The sequence below is a fragment of the Parasteatoda tepidariorum genome, chromosome 10 (genome assembly GCF_982258835.1).
Source record: "Parasteatoda tepidariorum strain Cologne lab strain chromosome 10, Ptep-v5.0, whole genome shotgun sequence".
Classification (NCBI taxonomy): Eukaryota; Metazoa; Arthropoda; class Arachnida; order Araneae; family Theridiidae; genus Parasteatoda; species Parasteatoda tepidariorum.
In genome coordinates, this window is record NC_141764.1 from 63,415,440 (window position 1) to 63,439,659 (window position 24,220).

Sequence of the window (24,220 nt, forward strand, 5' to 3'; positions counted from 1 at the left end):
ATTCTTGGAATGAACAATATGTTCAGTACTTTATCTTGAATGGCAGAATATATAATGACATCGAAATATATTTCGAACTTGAAGAAAAGTGTTTATGATTTCAAGTATGTTCGTTCCATGGGAACTGTTCTGATAAATGTTTTCGATCGTTGTAAAAACATTCAATTCTTCGAAAACTTATTTTCGACCAAAATGTAAATGTACGTGAAAAGAATTCCATTTTACGAGCTTAAGAAGTCATAACTGAAAAAAACGGAAGAAACAAATTAAAATACGTTATGATATCCGTAAATTCAAAACTTTTGTATAACTTTATCCTAACGCTTCAGCTCTAATGTATCATAAAAATGTTAAAAGAAATATATTTTCAAAAACCAAACTTAATATGTATGATTCATTATTAATTTAAGTTTAAAATTATTATTAGTTCATGAGGACATTTATTCTCATATTATTTAATATTTTTGCAGTTTTAAACATATTAACCAAAGCAGTTTCCGAACATTATTATATTCTTTTTTGCATTGAGAGAGAATTACCATACTTATTCATTTTTTATCCAAATAATCAATTAACCCTTTTATTGAGATGCAATATTTCCAAATAGTGGACTTTGAAAATAAATTGTTGTTGCCACACTGTTAAAATTTTTATTCTAAAATTACAGTAAAATAACTGGCAGCTGTCTGTCCATCCGATTAACCGTAAAGTTTACGGTCACGAAAATTTTTTTCCTTTATGGTTTTGATACAATTTAGCAAAAGTATGGTTATAAAACCATGAATACAAAACTATACGGTTTTTTAACCATTTACAATTAGCATTTTTCAAAAGCGGAAAAATAATATAATTATTTAACTAGACATACTAGCTCGGCTTTTCGTAAGGTAATGGGCATTGGAGAGCGCCGGACACAATAAATTCTTCATGTTTTAACGGGAATGGTGGATAAATTGTGGTGTCAACAGGACTCGAACTCTAGTTCTGCCGTTCATGAGATTGACAGATAAGCTTGCTCGCCTATGATATGTAAGCAGTAAAAAAGAACTAAGTAGCTTCATTAGGTGTTTCTAGTTGGTGCGATAGAATTCTGGTTGTTTAACTGTATTAGGTGAAAGCAGTTAATAAAGAGTTTTTCTCGAGATCAATAGTTTGATTACCATTTTATTTATGGTTATTTGACTGTTTTGATTGAATATGGTAAAATAGCCATTCAATAAATTGTTATTTAATTATTTTTTTCACGAAATTTCTAACAGTGCATATTTACACACTGGAAATGATGGAAATGGTTTTCCAACATCAAATATGCTTGTATAAGTTATAAAAATGATTGCAAATCCATTTTTTGTTCAGCCACAAAATCCTACAATTCTTCTATTGAAATGCAATATTTCTAAGCAATTACTTTTGAAAAAAAAATATTGTCGTATTTAAATGCGCGAAATGACGAAATTTTTTCCTTAAATCATGTTTAAATGACGAAATTAAGTACCTTAAATCATGTTTACGTTTAAAAAATAGAAGCAAACTAATCATTAGTTTTGCCAGAAAATCCTACAATTCCTTTGTTGAGATGCAATATTCCCAAACAGTTACTTTTGATAGAAAATTATATTTTTTTTATCGCTGCGTTTAAACGCGTGAAATGATGAGTTTTTTTGTTTCAGTTTTTTAATTCTTAATTAAGTTTTTAAAATAACTGCACACAATTCCTTTGTTTAGCCAAAACTCCTTCTATAATTTTATTGAGAAGCTATATTTTCAAACATTTTTTCTTTAAAAAAAGACGTCACATTTAAATGAGTGAAAAAAACGAAATATTTTTATTTAAGTTTCTTGAGTTTGGTTTATGTTTTAAATATAACTGCAAACTAACCTTTTATTAGCTGAAAAAGTACTTTTACATACATTTCTCTTATTATCACAATATTTTCAAACAGTTACTTTTGAAAAAAAATGAAATTTTTTTGCCGCAGTTAATAGCGTGAAATATGGGAGCGGTATACAGTCTTAAATATTATTTGCTTTGACAGAAAATTAAAAATAGTAAAATTGCAACTTATGTGTATCAAATAAATCTAAAACTGTTTTCTGAGTTGCAATGTTTCCAATCAGTTGCTTTTGAAAGATAAATAAACTATAAGTGAAACAATAGTTTTGAAGTGGCAACTTAACGTAATATCTTTTCATTGTAGTGAGTTTCCATCAAAATCATTTCTTATAATCAATCATTATTATTGTTTTCCTCATCAATTTATTTTTATAAACTTTAAACGTAAGCTTTATACCTTCTAAGCAACGCAAACCAAATAATTCGAATAAATTAATCGAGAAAAGATACATACAAGGAGAAAAAATAATTACTATTTCTTATATGTTTAGTGCTTGAGAATTTAAGCTCCATCATGTTTATGCCATTTACGAAGTATCTACCCTTTAATCAACAAAGTAGATTACTAAAAAACTACAATTTAAGGTGGTTTTTTATTTGCTTGATTGCACATATCGGTACTTTTTAAACTGTAAAATTGAAAAAAGTCACCACAAATCACAGTTTACCATTTTCTTTTGCGAATGACAAGCAAGAAAACTAAACTAATTTATTCTAATTGCAAATATAATGCATAATTGCAAATAGTTGCTAACAAAATGGAGCATAAAGATTTTCATTTAATGCTTATTCAACAAGGAAAATTGTATTACAATAATCCAAGTTTTTTTTTTAATCGCACATGTGAAATTATTGATAAACAGGGTTGGGTTCTTGCCGTCAAAAACTGGTTTTTGACATGACAGTGGTAAAAACTGTCAAAAACCTACTGTTTCCTTTAATTTATGGCATATAGCGGACAATAAATTATTTTCACTTAATTGCCTTTATAAATGAATGTTGTAAACAATTGCTATTGATTTTGCAACTATATACATGCATTCTTATAGAAGGATATACATTCATACAGAAATATTGTAATATACTTATCGAAAATAGTGATACTTAACTTTTATCATTATAGCTTGATTTACAAAGGATTCAAAATTTTGCACTTCTTAATTGTTAGAAATAAACAAACAAACAAAAAAACTTAGAACTATTAATGCATTCTAGAGCTAAAAAAGAAGAATTTAAAATTTGGCATTTCTTAAATATTAGAAATAAGCTAAACAAAACTTTCAAAACTTATAACTACTAACAAACTCTAAGTCAGGAATGACTTGACATTCTTCAGTAATGTAATATGCCAAACAAAATTATGCTTGGAATGTTGAAAATTTTGTTTAGTATCCTAATATTTTACTTCAAATAGTTTGATTTGATATAATCATGTTGGGAAAATGCAAAAATCTGTTCTTAAATATCTTTTAACAAATTTTTTTCTAATTTTATTGCCCAAAAATGAATTCATTTTAAATCATAAGCAGTTAAACTCAAATTAAAATACAGTTTTATCAAAACTATGGGTTTTTTGACAATTTCTGACGTTTTTGACATGACGGTAAAAACCATGGTATAAACCGGTAAAAACCGTCATGTGTCAAAAACAGGCCAACCCTGTTGATAAATTAAGTTAATATCTCGAGTTATATAAATCATATACATAAATAAATAAATAGCTATTTAAATGAAGAATAAATATATTCCAATAGTGTTTATTCAACAACAAAAATTCTAAAACATTGTTTCATTTTTCTTTAAATTTTTCTCCTGTGAAAAAATGGTAACAAAGTTAAGTAAATTGTAAATATAATAAATTTTAAATTAAATTTAATATTTGATAAAATGCAGTATCAAAATTCCATTCAATATGTAATTTAAAAAAATTGTCTTCAATAATTCAAAGTTTTTCATTTCGCAGATATGAAACTAACGATAATTTAAACTATTTATAATTATAAATTTAGACGTTGACAGATTTTCTGTATTATGTACTTTGAATTAGTAAATCCAGTTTAAAAAAGTAATTAATTTTAAAATCACTGCAAATTAAGCAAACCTTAGTTCACTTCGTATGATTCACATATTGTTTACAATCTTCTCTAACTTCAGAGTGACTTAATAGAATTAACTTGGTTGACACTGATTAATTTCAATTTTTAAAACTATTAATTAATTTTCCTTTATTAAAGGATCGATTGTCTTTCAAACTTGTCAACGTTTCAACTTCTAACTGATAAATAAATTAAGTTCCAAAGAAATTAATCGAAAGTAGTTTAATTTTTCAACCATATTGACACCTCTGATTCTGAAGAAGAAAATGCAGAGACACTTCAATTTCCTCCTCAGTAATATGGAATTGCAAAGGCTTTTACTAAGAGTTTAATTAAAGTATTAGTTTTAACTTGAACTAGTTGTATATCTTTATATCGACTAAGTAAGTACATTTTAATTTACATTAAACTTTTTAAATATTATATATATATATATATATATATATATATATATATATATATATATATATATATATATATATATATATATATATATATATATATATATATATATATATATATATATATATATATATATATATATATATATATATATATATATATATATATATATATATATATATATATATATATATATATATATATATATATATATATATATATATATATATATATATATATAGATAGATAGATAGATAGATAGATAGATAACCGAAAAAATTGCTTTTTTTTAATATCGTACTAATATAGCTAAAGCATAACATATCATTGCTTTAGTTAGGAAATCACCAAAGAAATTGAAACGAAAATAGAACCAATTAATCAAAAGATGCAAAATAACTATAGTTAAGCTCATTACTAATAGCTTATTTATTACTAATAGCTTAACTATTAAGCTTAACTTGCAGCTTAAGCGCAATAAGTGAAACTTATTGTTTTTCTTTATTTTCTTCGTGTTTTTTTGTATTTATTTATTTTGTTATATATATATATATATATATATATATATATATATATATATATATATATATATATATATATATATATATATATATATATATATATATATATATATATATATATATATATAACAATCATACTAAATTCTGTGAAAAACCCTTTTCAAATTTTTTTGTGCCCTCAACTTATCATAAAATTGATTATTTACTCTAGACATATTGGTTAGATTTTTAGTCATTTTTAATTTATTTTTTATGAAATTGACTTCTGCTAAGTATTTTTGATTGCTGAATAAAGATTTTCTCTGCACATGTTCATCTATTGCCATCGATAGAGACAAATAAATCTTTCTTTTTTTGTAAGCTTTTGGATTCCTCTCCAGTTTGTCAAAACAAAAAGGAGAATACAATGTTTTCAGTGAAATGCTGATCTCAAATAACATCACATTCCAAAAACTACACAGCAATTCTTTGCAAAGATGTATTCAAACGAGAACAAAAGAAATAGAGTCATATATTTCCTTTATATAGATATCGAATACTTGTATTTGTAACATTTAGTTTCAGCCGTCTTTTTTATTCCTTAATGTTAATGTTTGCGATATAAGTTTTTTTATTGTTTAGTATTTTAAGTGTTATATTACACTCTTAGAAATTTTTCAGAAAAAATGGTTAAATAACAATTTATTTAATTGTCATTTCACAATATTCAAACTAAACAGTTAAATTACTATAAGTAAAATCGTATTCAAACTGCTAACAGAGAGAAAAAACTTTTATTAATTGCTTTTACCTAATACGGTTAAACAACCAGTTTATCAACCCAACTAAGCCAACCTAATAAAGCTAAATAAGTTCCATGCAATTGAGCACATATTACAGCAGATAAGGCTAATCTGTCAGTCTCATAGCCGACAGAACAGAGATTCGAGTCTCAGCGTTGACACCACAATGTTTCCTCCATTCCCTTCAACACAAGTAGAGTTTCCAGCGTCCGGAACTTCTCAACTTGTTTCCTGAACTCTCAAGTGCTTATTACCTAAAGCAAAGCCTAGATCTTTCATCCAGCTAAATGTGCTTTTTACGGTTTTGAAACCATACTAGTAGTAAATGGTCGAAACAACCGCATTGTTTTGTATTCCTAGTTTTTAAAACATACTAGTTATAAATGCTTTCAAAATCATAAAGGTAAAAAAAAGTCTTTAACCGTGTATTTTACGGTTAATTGAATGGACAGACTGTTGCCGGAAATTTTACCATAACTTTAGACTAAAAATTCCACAAATGCATAATGAAGCATAATTTATATATTTTGAAATATTTAAAACTTTAATGAAACTACATAATTAAATGAAAAAAATGCATTTTATTTATGGGTAAACTCTTAGACGCAGAATCGTTGTTATGTTCGTTTCATGGGAACTGTCCTGATAAATGTTTTCGATCGTTGCAGAAACATTCTTTGAAACAAATAAATTCTTTGTAACACTTATTTTCTTCCGAAATGTAAATGTACGTGAAAAGAATTCCATTTTACGAACTTAAGAAGAGATAACTGAAAGAACTGACGAGACAAATTAAAATACATTATGATATCCTTAAATTCTAAACTTTTGTATAACTCTATCCTGATGTTTTAGCTCCAAGGTTAAATTATTAATTAGTTCATGAGAAAATTTATTCTCATATTATTCAATATTTTTGCAATTTTAAGCATATTAATGAAAGCAGTTTCCGAAAATTATTATATTCTGGTTTGCGTTGAAAAAGAATTACCATACTTACTAATTATTAATCAATTAATCCTTTTTATGAGATTCAATATTTCCAAATAATGGACTTTGAAAATAATTTGAATGTATTGCCCTGATCTATTTCATGGATAATAATTAAGACCTAAGAATTCAAAATATCATAGCATTTGTTAAAAAAAATATATTTCTGGGAACTTTTGATACTTTTCCTCTTTAAATTCATTTATTAGTTTAAAAAGTACACACAAAATACTATAAAAATCAACGTGAAAGTTTCAAGCTAACCAATTACAACCCACTTGCAAATTATGCAGCAATGCTAGATAGATGCGAATGCCTCTTTCCTTATAAGATACTTATAAGTAAAATAGCTAATAATTCATGCCAAAAAATGGATCAGTGTGGATGAAGGAATAAGCAAATTCATGACATAAGGCTAAAGTGTGAAATATTTAAATCTACTTGCAATTTACGGTGTTTATAATAACATTAAATTAATAATTATATAATTTTCGCTGCTCAAGTTCTTACGTTTAAAGGCTTTTTAATTATATATGAGCAACTAATATAATATAAGCAATAAAAATAAACAATATTCTGCTATATTTGTGTTGTCTTCTGTTAAATTTACACTTCAAACACGTATTCGATTTTGCATGCTATTGTTCCGAAATAAAATTTATATAATAATCCACAAACTCTGATTCGAAATAACATTTATGTCGTGTTTTGCTTGAAAGCATAAGGCTATATCTATTCTTACGAAATGAAATATAAATTTAGTATTTTTTCTGGATAAGCAGAAATCGAATTCAATTGCAATGATGGTTGTTGGGGTAAAATGGTGATTTCTCAGGAGAAAAAATCAAATTCAAGAAATATTCGATTTCTTATCATCAAACTTCAGTTTAAAATCCCATGTTTAAGAATTAAATTTTGGTTTTATGATGTGTAAATTTGAAAGATGAATGGTTGAATCATGTCACTACGTAAATAAAAAAGTCTGGTAAATTTACCGTAATATTTGCCTATGACATTCTGGTTAAGAAAAAATAAAAATAAAACATAATTCTGGGTAATAAATCAAAACTCTTCTTAATTGAAACAATTCATTTCTTTATATTTTTATTCATATGGTAACAGTTTACCGAAAATACTGATTTTCAAAATTATAGTTCATATTATCACAAATTTAATTAACAAGTACAAAACTTTAACTTAAATTTAACCAAATCAATAATTTCTATGACATGTTCTAATATTGCATGATAAAATTGCCAAATTTTATCAAATTATCACGATAGATTATAACATATTCTGGTAGGTTTGACCATATGTTTTTTCTCAGTGCTCATATGTTTTTTTATTTAAGTGTACTTGAATGTAGAAAATAATATTGATAGACGTTAAACGAAAAACTGAGGATTGTTTTGGAGAGTTTTTGGTAGGGATAAAACAATTTCGAAAGTATTACGTGAAAAGTAATACTATTTCAAAAATACTTGTAATATTTCATTTTTAAGGTTTTTATCTTATCTTTATTTTCAATGATATATCTATTTTTCATTTATGGTAGAAAGAGATCGTTTCGATTAGTGATAAATTTTGCTTGCACTATTGAATCAATGACAACTGATCTAATCATAAATTGGTTTAAAAGTTTAATTGGAGATAGACTGTTTCTGATAAAATAGCTCAATTAATGTTGCTTATATAAGTCCGAAAAAAATCTACACATGCGTTATCATCCATCTCAGAAATCCAGTTCAGTTTCTAGCATTCTAATCGAGAATAGATTAAAGTTTCAATAGTAAAAAAAAAATTTTTTTTAATAATAAAATAGTGATGAAAACTCCGCTTGTAACTTTTATGCTATTGTTAAGATTTAAGCACATTAAAAAGCCTGAAATAAGTCAAAGTCTTAGTTCATGATATTAATCATTGTGCAATAGTAGCGCAATAAAATCCGATTTTAGTGGTAAGGAAATAATTGAAACTTCTAATTTCATCAGACGGAGATTTCCAAGGACTTTCTAGATAGTCTAGAACAATACTGACAATACTATTTAAATGGCAATATGCTTTGCCTTTAGTGGTCAAGATGTGATTAAAATTTTAGTTGTAATCAGGCATGAAGTTTTCAGAATTTGTTTAAAACTATTTTCAGGCATTTAAATGCTCTAACCACTCTAATCAGAAATTAGTAGACATTTACGAAGCTCCACACTCACAGGTGCGAGAGCTAGACAATGAAAAAATATTAAAAATTAGATAAATTATTCTTCAACAGAAATATTCTGCTGATTCCTAAGTCATTCATTGAAAATTACATTGCTTTGCTAATCATGTAAGAACTAAATCTCTTTTGTCTAAAGGGGAAAAAACGTACATACTGTAATTTCAGTTCTATAAATAAGAACCTTACTCTCTATCTAAATGCAAAATGACAGAAGAAAAGTAACACGACAAACAAGTTACAATAAGAAAAATTGGTTTAACCAGTTTAGGAAGGAGTACAAGCTTGAACAAGATTAGTAAAAAGAAGAGAGATAATAAACTGATGTAAGGAAGGGGGACATTATGGTGTAAAATGTAGAAATTAAATAAGAATAGATTTCCAATTAAAGAATGGTATACTAGACTGACCATTAACCAATTTTTTTTTATTTACGGAATGATTCCCAGAAATTAAAGTCAATAGACAAAGATATTGATTTCTTTAGGAGAAGAAGACTTGAACAATTTTTTAGAATTCCAACCATGTGCGACAATAGAAGATGTTTTACTTTCCTGATTTCGACCACATTCTTTGCAATTTTTGATTCGTAGAATAAGAAACTTTACTACGAATACAGAAACTTTTTATAAGCCACATAGTGTAGAAGTAACATCATATATATATATATATTAGGGCGTATCGAAAAAATCGAAATTTCTTATATCTTTCTGCGGTAGTGCGGAAAAGATGTGAATTCCTATTATTAAAAAAGGAGCGGAATCTTAAAACTCTGGGTTGATATTTTCTGTTGCCTCAAGGGGCCTAAAGTTCCAAAAATTGGACTAAAAATGATTAAAATACAAAAATTAATGCATAACCACAGATTTCGTTGATCGGTTTGAGGTAGCACTTAAAAGTTACAATATTTTAAAAACAACAACTATAATAAATTTTAGAATTACAGGCTAATATCTTCTGCCGCCTCATCGGCATCTAATTTTGGAAATTTCGACGCATTTTGGTACTTTTCTGTATAACTGTTTACTGCTTGCACCGCAATCGAGACAGACTGGATTTGGCGCTCTGCCAAAAAAGTAGAACAACCTTAGTTTGAACCCTATTTTGACAGTTCTTGTCAGTCAAAGATATGGTGTATCCAACAGAGCCACGGCTGCTATAGCATGGAGTGTTATGAAAGATCTGGGTTTAATATCGGAATCAGATACCAGCCTCGTTACAGACAAAAATGAAATATGGAGGGAAAAATCGAGAATTTACAAAGAAATTGTCTCAAAATCAAATGAAAATCGTTCCACTGTATATGGCTTTTATTTGCATGGACGGCATGACAGAACTTTAACATCAGAAACACACGAGGGCAAGCAGTTCCAAAGAACAATTGTAAAAGCTCATTACTGTATTCTATCGGGGCCTGATTCTACGTACATGGGACATGTTACGCCTGCAAGTGGATCTAGTCTTCATATATCTAATAGCATTTACGAATATGTAACAGGTGATTTATTGGTTGATCTTAGTAACCTTTTTGTTCTCGGGTGTGACGGCATTGTAGTGAACACAGAAGTGTTTAATGGTGTAATTCGCAGGCTTGAATTGAAACTTCAGAGGATGGATTATCTGCTTACTTCATTTCAATGAGTTGCCATTACGACACCTATTTGAGTCTATTGACGGCAAGTCATCTGACCCCACATCTTACACCGGAGACACAGGACGGAACCTCAAAGGATGCGAAAAGTTTTCAATTGTTGCTTTTAATAGCATTGAATGCGTGATGCCAGATATTGATTTCACCACTCTCAGTTCAGATCAGAAATACTTATTAAACATTTGCACTGCCATTAGTTCTGGCGTTTGATGTTCAGATCTATCTAACTGGGAACCAGGAACATTGAATTTGGCTCACTGGCTAACAACTGCTAATCGAATACTGAAGTTATATATATCTACATCAAATCCCATCAAATGAGTTGCTAACTTTAGTTGTATTCATTCTAAGAGTCTGCGCACCCTCATGGTTCCGAATAAAGATTCATCATTCCATAAAAGACAGCACTAGACACCTGTGGCATTTCATCAATTCCTCTCGCTACTTGCCTAAAAAGTATCGTGACGTAATCGAACCAATAATTTCTCGCAACGCTTACTTTGCAGCTCCAGAAAACATGCTTTTGGCCATGTTAACGGATGAGGGGTGCCATATTAGGACCCTTGCAGCTCGGCGGATTATTAAGGCAAGGGAAGTTAGCCCAGAAGGAGATTGTGTTCGCAGATTCGTTATTCCTGCTCTTAACTTTGAAGCAGTTGACTATGTAGATCTCATTGACAGGCAAGCTTGTTATGTGACATCACCTTCGTTCTCAGAGAGATCAGTTCTCAGGAACTTCTGAAGATGATAAAGGACGGTATGGCAATGGACTGCTGGGCCTTTATTAAATTTCCTTCACATGCACAAGTAGTGGAGCGGATTGTGAAACTAGTTTCTGCAGCTTTGGGAAAGACAGTAGGGCCGCTGAACAGGGATAGATTTATTAGAGCGACACTAGATTTCAGAAAACATATGTCAAAATTTGAGATAAAAAATAATTACTAACAGTAATGCTTTTGTCATTTGTATGTTTAAGAGGTAAAATAAAGTCTCTCTTCCCATTAATTTGAGGTTAGTGTGAAGTTTATTTACCAAATTTTTTTGCCTTCATTTTCCAAAATTTTGTGGCGATGAGGCGGCAGAAGATATTAAAATATAATTCTAAAATTTTTTATGGTTGTATTTGTTATAGAATAGCAGCTTGTAAACACTACCCCAAACCGATAAACGAAATATGGGTTTGTTTATTTTTTTTTTTTTATTTTAATGATTTTTAGTCCAATTTCCGGAACTTTCGGCCCACTGAGGCGACAGAAGATATTGACCCATAGTTTTGATATTCCGCACAATTTTTAATGATGGGTGTTCACATCTTTTCCGCACTACCGCAAAAAGATCTAAGAAATTTCGATTTTTTCGATACGCCCTAATATATATATATATATATATATATATATATATATATATATATATATATATATATATATATATATATATATATATATATATATATATATATATATATATATATATATATATATATATATATATATAGCACAATAAAAACAAAGAGAAAAACGAAAATAATTAATAAGTTTTATTAACTGCGCATAAGCTGCAAGTATATAGAACTCATAAAATAAGAAAAAAAATTGAGAAAAAATGGAAAAAAATAATGACAAGAGAAGAAAATTATTAACAAATTTTTAAAAGCATTTAAAAAAGAAAATTTTTATTACCTCAAAAAAAAAAATTTAATTAAAATTTGGAAAACGAAACTAAGAAAAGATATAATCTCTTCATCAGCTCACACGATTATATCCGCAAAAGGAGTGCTTTCTAATATTGTATTAATATAGCCAAAGCAAAATATATCAATACAACAGTGTGAGGAGCACTCAAAAAAAATTTAAACGAAATTGGAGCACATTAAGTAAAAAATATGTACGGAAAAGCAAACAAATATATCAAGCAAAATACTGAAAATAAAATGTAAAGAGATTAGAGAACAGTACACGAAAGGAAATCTACCTAGTGAGGAGCGAATTAAATGAACTTACGCGTACCGGAATCTTTCAAGAATGATTTATAATATTTTCGTAATAAGATTGCCAGATTACAATATATGAAAACAGAAGCATAAATAAAGTGATATCTTATGGCACGTTCTTACTGCAAAACTGAAGCGCGTCTAAATTGTTAGTTACCTTGGGTGGGCCCGAAAATGGATGCGCGCAAGGTAATAATATAATACAGGATAAATTAAAGTTTGTAATTAAAAAGTTTGATAATTAAAACAATTATTAAAAATAAAAACAGGAATTACTCGTTTTGAATTGATTTTTAGCAGGAGCCAAATTAATATTCCTGCTGAAATCCAAATATTAGGCTCAAAGAGCAATGCCCTAAACACAAAAAAATTAGAAGACGAACTGAAAACGGAAACAAAAAGAAAACGAAAGAAAGCTAATGGTAGATAATATTAAGCGCTAAAGCTGCTTTAAATATGATCACTATAACATAGCACAATGGAAACAAAACCGAACAAAAACGGAAACAAAAAGAAAACGGAAGTAAGGTAATAGTAGATAATATCAAGCGCTAAGGCTGCTTTAAATATGATCACTATAACATAGCACAATAAAAACGAAGAGAAAAACGAAAATAATTAATAAGTTTTATTAACTGCGCATAAGCTGCAAGTATATAGAACTCATAAAATAAGCAAAAAAATTGAGAAAAAATGGAAAAAAATAAAAAATAATGACAAGAGAAGAAAATTATTTACAATATATATATATATATATATATATATATATATATATATATATATATATATATATATATATATATATATATATATATATATATATATACATATATATATATATACATATATATATATATACATATATATATATATATATTACATATATATATATATATATATATATATATATATATATATATATATATATATATATATATATATATATATATAAATCAAACAATGAGGAGTTGAAAAACGTCAGGTTTCGAATCTAAGGAATTTTGTTGTTGACATACGTCAACTTTGTCGGCAATAAAAATTGTTAATACAATCTCATATAATCTTCAAAAGTAAGGTCAAAGCTTTTGAGCATTTAAAAGAATGACATTTATGTTTGAAACATTTTAAAACATAAATGACAAAAATATATTCAAGTATTTAGTAATTATATTTATTTATTTTCCGTAATTTTATATATATTTTAAAAATGCTTCGATATAAATACAGAAATATAATTTTATTTTTTAAACTATTCAAGATATTTATTACAATTTGCTTCTTATAAAGAAATTATATTTTTCCCATACCAATTTTTATAAAATTTGATTCATACGAAAACATGTTTAAACCATAAAAATAACAAATCTCAACTTAATGCAGTTTATTAGATCAGTCCCAATTTCTATACAAAAACGTGAGTTGATTTCGACATAACTTCATCGAAACGTGTTTGCACGTTTTTGCTACAGATAAAATTTATATACTAAAGTATATTTTTCTTCACTGTAAAGTAATTTTTAACTAAATTCAGTATATCAGTATTTTTCCGAAAACAAACGTTATTCGATATACAAAGTTACTTAATCTTATTTACTTGATTTAATTCTGTGGCTCACTATCAACAAAAGTAGATTGCACTCTTTTGACACTCAACTAAGAAAAAAAGCCTTATTTTAAAGAAATTTGAATGACGTTTAAAGTTTTCGCCCAAGATTCAACCATAAGTATTTCTGTCCTAATAATAAATGTTGCAGTTGTGGAACTACTAGAAATTTCAACAAAAATTAAAAATGTCAACTGTCTTTGCCAGTTTGATTTACTTGATTTAAATGCAAATGATTTACTTGCGGCTCTTAATTTAATTGAATAATAATTTAATTGACTTTTTGTCTGTTTCAAAAACTCGGTAAAATAATTGAAAGTGCTTCCTTTACACGAATTTTCTGTAGTTTTGCACATAACCCACTGTACCGAACTGCTTCGGGAAGTAAGCATCTTTTTTCCATAAAACAAAATATTGTTTAGATTCTGTAGTTCTCAATAATATAAATTGTTGAATGTTTCAGCAAATACTATCAAAAGCATGGTCGAACGAATTTACTAATGATTACGAACCAAAAATAGTTTTACGAACGGTATAAAAAGCTTTTCATTTTGATTAATAGTTTAAAACATTCATTTTTATATTCATTTAACAAGAACTTAAATAACTTTCTTCAAGACTGGCACAAAACTAAAACAAAAAGGTAATTGGAAAATGAAATTAATTATCGATGATAATCAATATGTATTTCTGTCTAAATAGTGAGAGGGAAAGTAGTGAGAGAGACACAAAATAGTTGCCCGATGCTGTATTTTGCTCTTCGTAGAGAAAGTATTGCCATGTTTAAATCAGCATGATTCTTAGATGACCTCTAGTCTTTACCCAAGCACCCACCCTCTCCTCCACAAAATCATTAAGATTTCTTATTTCAAAAATAGAATGTAAGGGTGTTCCAAAATTATTTTTACAACTTCAAAAATTCATAACTTCGAACATAAACAAGATATTTTTATTCTGTCTTTTGCATGTATTACTGCAACTAATAAAGTTTTTTTTTCAATAGGCTGAAAAGTTATAAGTGAGGATGTGGACACCACAACAGAAAGCTCAATTCGTCTCATGGTTCATAGAGACGAAATCAGATACACAGGTTCAACGGAACTTCAGGGCAAATTTCCAAAGAGACCCACCATCCAGACCCTCCATCCGTGCATGGCACACAAGCTTCATGAGCACCGGATCAGTATTGCATAAAAGTAGAGCCGGACGACCCAGCACAAGTCCAGAAAATGTGGAGCGAATACGGTCATGAGACGCTTTGAGCTTTCTGTTGTGGTGTCCATATCCTCACTTAAAACTTTTCAGCCTATTGAGAAAAAAACTTTATTAGTTGCAGTAATACATGCAAAAGACAGAATATAAATATCTTGTTTATGTTCGAAGTTATGAATTTTTGAAGTTGTAAAGATAATTTTGGAACACCCTGTATATTATTACCATATTAAATATTTCATTCGCTTCAAAAATATGTAAATAGGAAAGAAGAGTCGAGATGTTTCAAGCGCTCAACAAGCATCCATTTTCAAAACTAGCCAGGCGTGAATACGAAAACACTTGAAACATAAAACTTAATGCTGTAAACAAAAAATAGAAAAAGGGAAGAAACAAAAACTAGATAAGCCAAACAGAGAGAGAAAAAATTTTGAAAAACAGAACAAGGCACAGTAGAAACAGTGGTCAAATCAGGGCAAATCAGGGTAAAACGCATTTCTACGCGCTATGGAGAGATCACTACAAACTGGTGTCGAGTCAGAATTTATATGAATAAAACAAGATTTCAGGGCATTAAGATGAGTGAATGTGACTGGGGGGGAGGGAATAATTTTTGCATCGTCAAAATTGAATTTACGCCCAAGTTTCTAATAATGTTCAGCAATTGATTATTTCGCGTATTTTTGCTGATGGACGCATCTATCGTGTTCTTTCTATCTAAATTTTAAAACACGCTAAGTTTGTCCGACTCTAATTTGGTCCTAGTCTAGTTTCTAGTTATATCTTAAATCTGGCAATATCTTACCACTTCAGTCTTGATATTATCTATTTAAAATATGTATATTAAATTTAAGTAGCAGGAAATTTTAACAGAATCAAAAATTTCAACTAATCAATCATCTGTGATTTATTTAAATAAAAACTGCTTTAAAAACTTGTTGTTTAGATTACTGAAACTTGTTCTACATCATAAAACATTGTTTTTACTTAACAATATATTTATAACTTAGATTCGAAGGTATGTCATAAGTTTGAAGGATCGTAAAATGTTTCCAGTACACAATATCAAAAATATGAAAAAACGCATTAGTAAAATGTTCATTGAAACTTCTGCCACAAATATGGGCGTTACCATCTGTTCGCGCATGTGCGACTGCCACGCCACCCCTTTGAGAGAGATTTTTTTTATACCTTGAGAACTTCATGAATGGCGGACGTAGTCCGTGAGTCTTTAAAAATAAAGTGTTCTACAGTCCAGTGCAAACCAGTGTTGTTATTTACGAAAAATACATTTTGAGCTATCGATTAGAGTGATCACAAACACCATCAATGAAAATAAAACTATATTTATGGAATCTCCTGCCACAACTGTAAATCATGATCCTTTATTCATAAATGGTTACACCTTTGAAAAAGTTAAGGAATTTAAATACCTTGGAACAATGATCAATGACCAAAGCAGCATAAAAACAGAAGTAGACAGCAGAATTAAAATGGCTAACAAGTGTTTCTTTGGACTAAGAAAGTAATTAAGATCAAGCCTAATCAGTCGAAAAACTAAAATTAAAATTTATATAAGACTCTTATTCTACCCGTATTGCTCTATGCAAGTGAAATATGGACACTAAAAGCAGACACTCAGGGTATTGAAAAGAAAATCCTTAGAAATATTTTTGGCCCAGTACAGGAGAGAGGCTGTTAGCGAATCAGATACAACTTTGAATTATATAGACTCTATAGACAGCCACGGATAGTGCAGGTCATCCGAAACAAAAGATTATAAAGGCGTGACCATATCTGGAGAGGTCCAGAAAATAATGCAGTCCGAATCGCCACCATTAAAAATCCTTCGTGATCTCGGGATAGAGGAAGACCTCCAACTAGATGGTTGGATGACACTGCCAAAAATCTAAAAGTATTAACGATAAACAACTGGAAAAAGTCGCTATGGACAGGAGATGTTGGAGGCTACGTGTGGTTGAGGCAGCCAAGGCCTCTAAGGGGCTGTCATGTTGAAGAAGAAGAAGTAAATGTTTATTAAAAATGATATTACAAACGGCATTATAACCATTTAGTTTTAACCAATTGCTCAAAACACTCATTTTTTTGACATCAATTAACAATAAGTCAACTCCTCTTTAAGTCTGGCATAATATTAAAATAAAAATGTAATTAAAGAATAAAATCAAGCGATGATAATCGATCAAAGTTCTTCTTCTTACTTCTTCATACTGCAGAAAGAATGCCAATAAATTCATTTTAATCGTGCTAATAAATTCACTTTACTCTCACTGCACTGGGCAAAAATAATTGAGTTGAAGTTCCGAGAAAATTAGTGTGATTTCTGTAAAACTAGGAATGTCATATAAATGGGATTATTCTTTTAATAAATCCAATTACTTGAAAGTCATAAAAAACTAGGCGAAAATATTTACGAGCAATTAATAACTTTGCTTAGTGAATGAACACATTTTTTTTCAATAATTTACTTTAATAAATGTATTTTAGCTACTATCAAGTTGATAATTTAATTTGTTCATAAATTTAAATGCATAGAATAATATGTTTATCGAAAACATGGATTTGTTCAAAAGATAGGTAAACAATGCATTTTTAAATAATAAATTATATTAAATATGATAGAATATGTTTAAACCCATTCAATTAAATTAGTTTTATATAGAAGTTGTTTGGAGTTTACGAATGTTTTGTTTATAGAAATTAAAAATTATAAAGCCATGCATAAAATGCATTATTATTTAATTAAATTTAAATAAAGACCATTAATGAAAATACGTATTCGAATCCCTTAAAATTTTCTATAGGGAAACAAATAATTTGTTTATAGTTATTCAGAATTTTTTTTTAAAAATGCGAAATTCATCATTGTTTAATTTCATAAAACGAAAACTCAAATAAATTTTGGAGCTGAAAAAAATTATTAAAAGAAAAGAAAAAAGAAGGTATATGTTAAAAATTCTCTAGTTATTTTTAAATAGGTTCAAAAATTTAAAAAAATTTAAACAAAAAATTTATTTAATTTTCAAAATTTGATTTTTATAACAAATATAATTTTTATGGCTAGATTAAAAGATTTTTAAAATAGGTTAGACACTTCTACCAGTAAATCATAAGACAATTTTTTTACAAAACTAATTACAAAGTTAGTTAAAACATTTTACAAATAGACTCGACTCTATGTTATTAAATAGACAATTAAGATTAATTCAACAAATAGTTTTTTGTCTAAATATGTATTCAAAGTGGCTAAAAATTTTTTAATTGTGGACTTCAAGGTTGATAAATAGATGATCAATTATTTGTTCAAATGTAGGAACCTATTACAGATTTTATAAAACACTAATCGCGAATAGCGACACATCTGTAAAGCTTTTATAAATGCAAAAAATTTAGTAACACTAACAAAAGTAACGCTAGATTTAAAATTGAGTAAAATAAAGCTAAGATGCTTGATTCAACAAAATAATAAAAACAAAAATATTTTTTTTAAACTATGAATTAGTAATGTTGACTACATTCGATTTTTACTTCATTTTCAGTATATTTAAATTCAATAAAATGACTGTCAAATACGCATGAAATTCTGTTTTGCAATCAATCCTTACTAAGTACGAATTTCAGTCATAGAAAAAAAATTGAAAGGTATTATGAAAAATAACTTATGTTCAAATCGATAGGTTTCTGGAATAACTGCTTCTCTTTTTTCAGTAGCCACTATGTTTGTGACTAATGTTTATCAATTATGCGGTACTTAAATAACTAAAAATGATACAGATCGAAAAGCAACAATTGCTTTGAAAAAAAACATTGTTTTACTGTTTATACATAAAAATTCCATGCGTTCCTGTATCATAGTTTCCGAAAATTCTTTCCTTATAGCTAGAAACGTTGTCCTCAATATGATCAAACATAAAATTGTTGTCGTTTCTATAGTAATAAAGCTTCTTCCTCTTTTTAGGCACTACAGCTGATTACCAGACAAGGACATCGCAGTCAGTTTAACCCAATTACTAAACATGAATTAAAATGAAATTCACTGAGTTTTTTTCGTTTAATTTAGAAATAGTATTAATTAAATGCTTAAATGTTTAGTTTTTTTTAAAACGAGCGAATCATTCAATTGCAACAATCCACTTTTTAAAGTTGCTTTGAGCGCTGCGTAATCACTTCTAGCATAGGAGAAATGCCTGTTTTCTCTTAAATAGCTGAGCAAGCGGCAAACTCTCCCAATTTGGTTGCAGAGAATACGTGGTCTTATATTTAAGCATGTTAAGCATGACAACTTCTAGAAAAACCCACTGGTGTAAGCAGTGTTACACACGGTCCATAGCGTTTAAGTATCGGTTTACCTAAAAAATTGTTTACCTTAAAAAAATGTTTACCTTTCAATACCAATTTTTTTGACCATTCTTAAATGAAATAATAAAAAATAAGGACTGCTTAATAAAGGTTATTTTTTGCATTAAATGATATTTAGACAAATGAGTTTTATAATTGCATGCAAAAGTTTTTAAATTCTCTTAAAAAGTTTTCGAGACATAGCGAAATGCGCGAAAAGTAAAATTAGCATTAAAGGGTTCAAACGTCTGGAAAAAACTAATGGGACCATACTTCCCAGATTGAGGCTTACCTCCAATATTTTGGGGGGGCAGAAATCTGAATTCATCGGGAAAAAAGGTATGTTTATTCAGAGAAAGTACGTTTTTGTGCCTGATTAACTTGAACTATCGTCTTCACTTATTAATTAGCATATCTGAGATCACCCTCTCCAGCCATTAAGATTGAGTCCTAGAAAGTGAAAATCCGGTCATTAGGATCAAGAGTTATTCAGAGTGGTTTTTTTTCCTTTTTTTGCGCTCTGTACAACTTCCTGGAAATGCAGCGAGCGTACTGTAACCTTTCCTCCATCTTCCATGTGCGCAATTCCTCTGACCGCGACTCCCAGCTTTACTTCCCAGCTTTACTCCTCAACTAAATACCAAGCCTACTGATAAATCTCCATTCATCTAGCTCCAGTGAAACTGGTAACTTTTTTGGATGTTGGCACTCTTAGATCTTGTACTTCGGTCAGCATTTAAGTGCATATGGTGAATATATTATTACAAATATTGTATTTCTCATTACAACATATTTTATCATTTTAAGCAAAAAAATATGTTAATAAGTTTAATGGTGATTTTAAAAAGACTACAAAATAAATAAGACCCTTTTTAAATATCGAACTTGTCTATAAATAATAATCTATTGATATTAAAATTAATTCATTTTTACTCGCAATCTTTCTAACTATATATGCATCTAGAGAGTTATGCAAATCAAAATGAACAGTAATTTAGCAGATAGGGGATTTTGAAGAATTAGAGTTATGCCAAAACAAATTAGCATTTACATTAAAATCATTTTGTACATTTATCTTTCACTTTTAAATGGTGATTAAAATGGACTTTAACTCGCCAACTATTCTTTTAGCGTCTAGACGAAAGGCTTCAGGAGATAAAACGCAGTTGATCCAAGTCTTAGACATGTGAGTACTCAAGCAAATAAGTTTTATGTATATTTTTAAAAAATCAATTTATAGCTTTAAATTAACTTAAGTAATAGAATAAATGAATAAATATGAACTATCATGATTTTTCTCAGTTTTAGCTATATCCATCGCGAAAAAAAAAATTGGAATTAGTTTTATAAGTTTAAAGAGAAAAAATATTAAATATTAAATAGTGCTTTAAATGCTTATGCAAAATCTAAGCTGTCTTTTTGAACTTTAAGCTGCTAATGCAAGTTATCGTTTTCCAATTTTAGTGACTTTTCTTTACATATTTATATTTATTTGTTTACTTATCCTCTTATTTTATTTCTTTATTTGTGCTTTATTTACTATTATTTATTTATATTATTTGTTTTTTGCTTAAATATTTATATTATATTATTATATTTCTTTAATCCCATTATTTAAGCTATTTATTAAATATGTAAAATCTAAGCTGTCTTTTTGAATTTTAAGCTGCTAATGCAAGTTATCGTTTTCCAATTTTAGTGACTTTTCTTTACATATTTACATTTATTTGTTTACTTATCCTCTTATTTTATTTTTTTATTTGTACTTTATTTATTATCATGTATTTATATTATTTGTTTTTTTTGCTTAAATATTTATATTATATTATTTATATTACTTTAATCACATTATTTCCATTGCATTATTATTTATTTATTTATTTTAAAATTAAAAAGATAAACAGTTTGTAAAAACTCTGTTCCTATATTTTAACCAGTAATATAATAGGAAAAAGCTATTTTCTTCAATGCTACATGCCAATACTTTAAGTCAAGGTAATGAAAAAACTGCAAAATGAATGAAAAAAATTCCTGAGTAATTTTGTATCCGTTATTCGAATACGAAAAAACAGACTTTAAAATTTATGTTTACAGATACTATATAAATGCTATATACTATTATATATAAATATTTTATTGTTTTCGCTTCTTAAAGATATTTTTATTACATTTAAAAATTGTAATGACATTTTGAAATTTACTGAACAAACAAATTCTGTTATGGTAGTGAATACAAATTCAAATTAAGTAACTTTATTCCCTTGAAACTATTAGCGTTTTTTTTTCCTTCAAATAACTGGAACAAAGCCAATGACTTTACCTTATCTGGCTAAATAATCTATACAGACAATAAATCTATTTCTAATATTCTAAACCGTACTTTATGCTATACATTAGATTTCATTAGCAGAAGCTGCCTGCTTTGCTGTTTTATCCCGTTATTCATATTTATATCCTGATTATTTTATTCATAGATTTTAAAGAAGCTTTTCTTTACCATAAATATTTCAGTTCTAGAAAGAGGATTGAGAATCGTTAAAAAATATCTATTTAGTTTATTCTGAATATCTCTGATGAATATAACCCATAAAGAAAATCGGAAGAAATTCTTTAAATAAAAAGGTCAGAGCAAGTATTGAATTTTAGAGATTTCTTTTAAGTCTTTGAAACTTTTTCTTGAAGCTTGTTAATTGTTGCTTGTAATTGCATTAATATAACCTGTACAAGGATATGTTTAATGCAAAGCTAGCTGAATACCAAGCTACCGGGGGGGGAGGTAGTCAATAAATATACCAATGCTGAACAGCGCTACGAAATCCCGCATGACACTAAAATATATATATATATACCAGCATAATTTATAAAACTAAAATAAATGATTTTTTTTAAAAAATTGTATTATATTAAAACAAAACACGTTTCTAGAAGTTCATCCCATCAAAGAAACTATATTAACTATATTCAGAATTATTTGGCTTGTTGCCACTGATCGAGACCAACTGATAGTCAAAATTTCCCACAATCACGTGATTTTTCTCGGATGCAATAATTACCCGATATATAATATACCCGATACGATAATACCGATATTCCAATGCTAGAATATACCTGATTTTTCTTCGATACGAAAATCCCTTTAAAAGAATCGTAAAAAAAAAACCTTCTTTTCACACGATCTATATTAAAGATTCCCAATATTTTAAAATTTTAACAGTTATCAAGTAAATTAATATAAAACATTGTTCCGATATTTGTACATTTTGTAAGTAGTAAAACTGCATCAATTACCATAATACCAGTAGTGATTATTGCCAAACTTAATTGAACATCATTAACGCAATTATAAATCAATTTTTTTGCATTGCTCTTAAAATATTTAGTGCTCTTTTTCTATTAATTTTGCTTTATAATACTTAATATTTTTTCTTACAATTTAGTACTTATTACAAAAATTAATTATTCGTCATTGATGTCAATAATAATTTGGTGATTTTTACGCTTCTCATAACAGGTTAGTGTCATTTCTCCATTAATTTTGCTTTTAACGTAGCTTATTCTTAATTTTAATTAGTAATTATTAAGAAAATAAATTAATGAAACATGAAAATCACTAATACTTATATAGCAATTGTTTTGCGTTTTTCTTAAACTAATAATACCGTTTCTCTATTAATTGCTTTATATATAATACATTATAGATTGCATATTTTAGTAAATACCATTTCTTTTCATTGTATTTAGAAATTATTACCAAAATTAACTAGCCATTGATGTCTACAATTTCGTTTCTTTTTCGCTTCTATAAACTAATTAATACTATCTCTCTTTTCATTTCACCAAAATTAACTAGGCTTCATTGAAGGCAATAATAGTGTATCTATTTTTTACGTTACGCTTATATGAATTAGTGCTAATTCTCCATTAATTTTTCATTTCAATACATAACTTATTATATTTTACTTTCATTACTGTTAATTATAAATTACATAGTTTAATAGATTCACGCTTTAAAAGCATAACTATAAACACGCGGTCTCAAATAATTTTAGAAATACTAATTTGGTGTCGTACTCTGCCAATGCTATCAGTTTCATGTTGATCATTGAGTTTATCTGACACAACATAAAATATTTAAATATTAAAGAACGTGCAAATTTGTCCATTTCAGTAGCTGTTCACTTTTCAAAATGATAGAACGAACCACACTGGAGTTATAAGAAATACAAACAAACAAACTATTCCTTTTATTATAATAGATAACAACGATAAGCAATACATTATTTTTATAATAATTTTATTATAATTTGTAATATTTTTATAATAATTTTGGTAAAAGAATTTTCATTTTATTTTATTGTTTATAAATTTATTAGCATACATTAACAGTGACTAGTACGGAAATTATTTTAAAGAAAAAAAACTAAAAATTTTGTTTCAAATATTTTATTTTAAAAATTTGCCTTTCTGTTTTCTCTTAACATTTTCATTTTTTTTCTTATTTATTA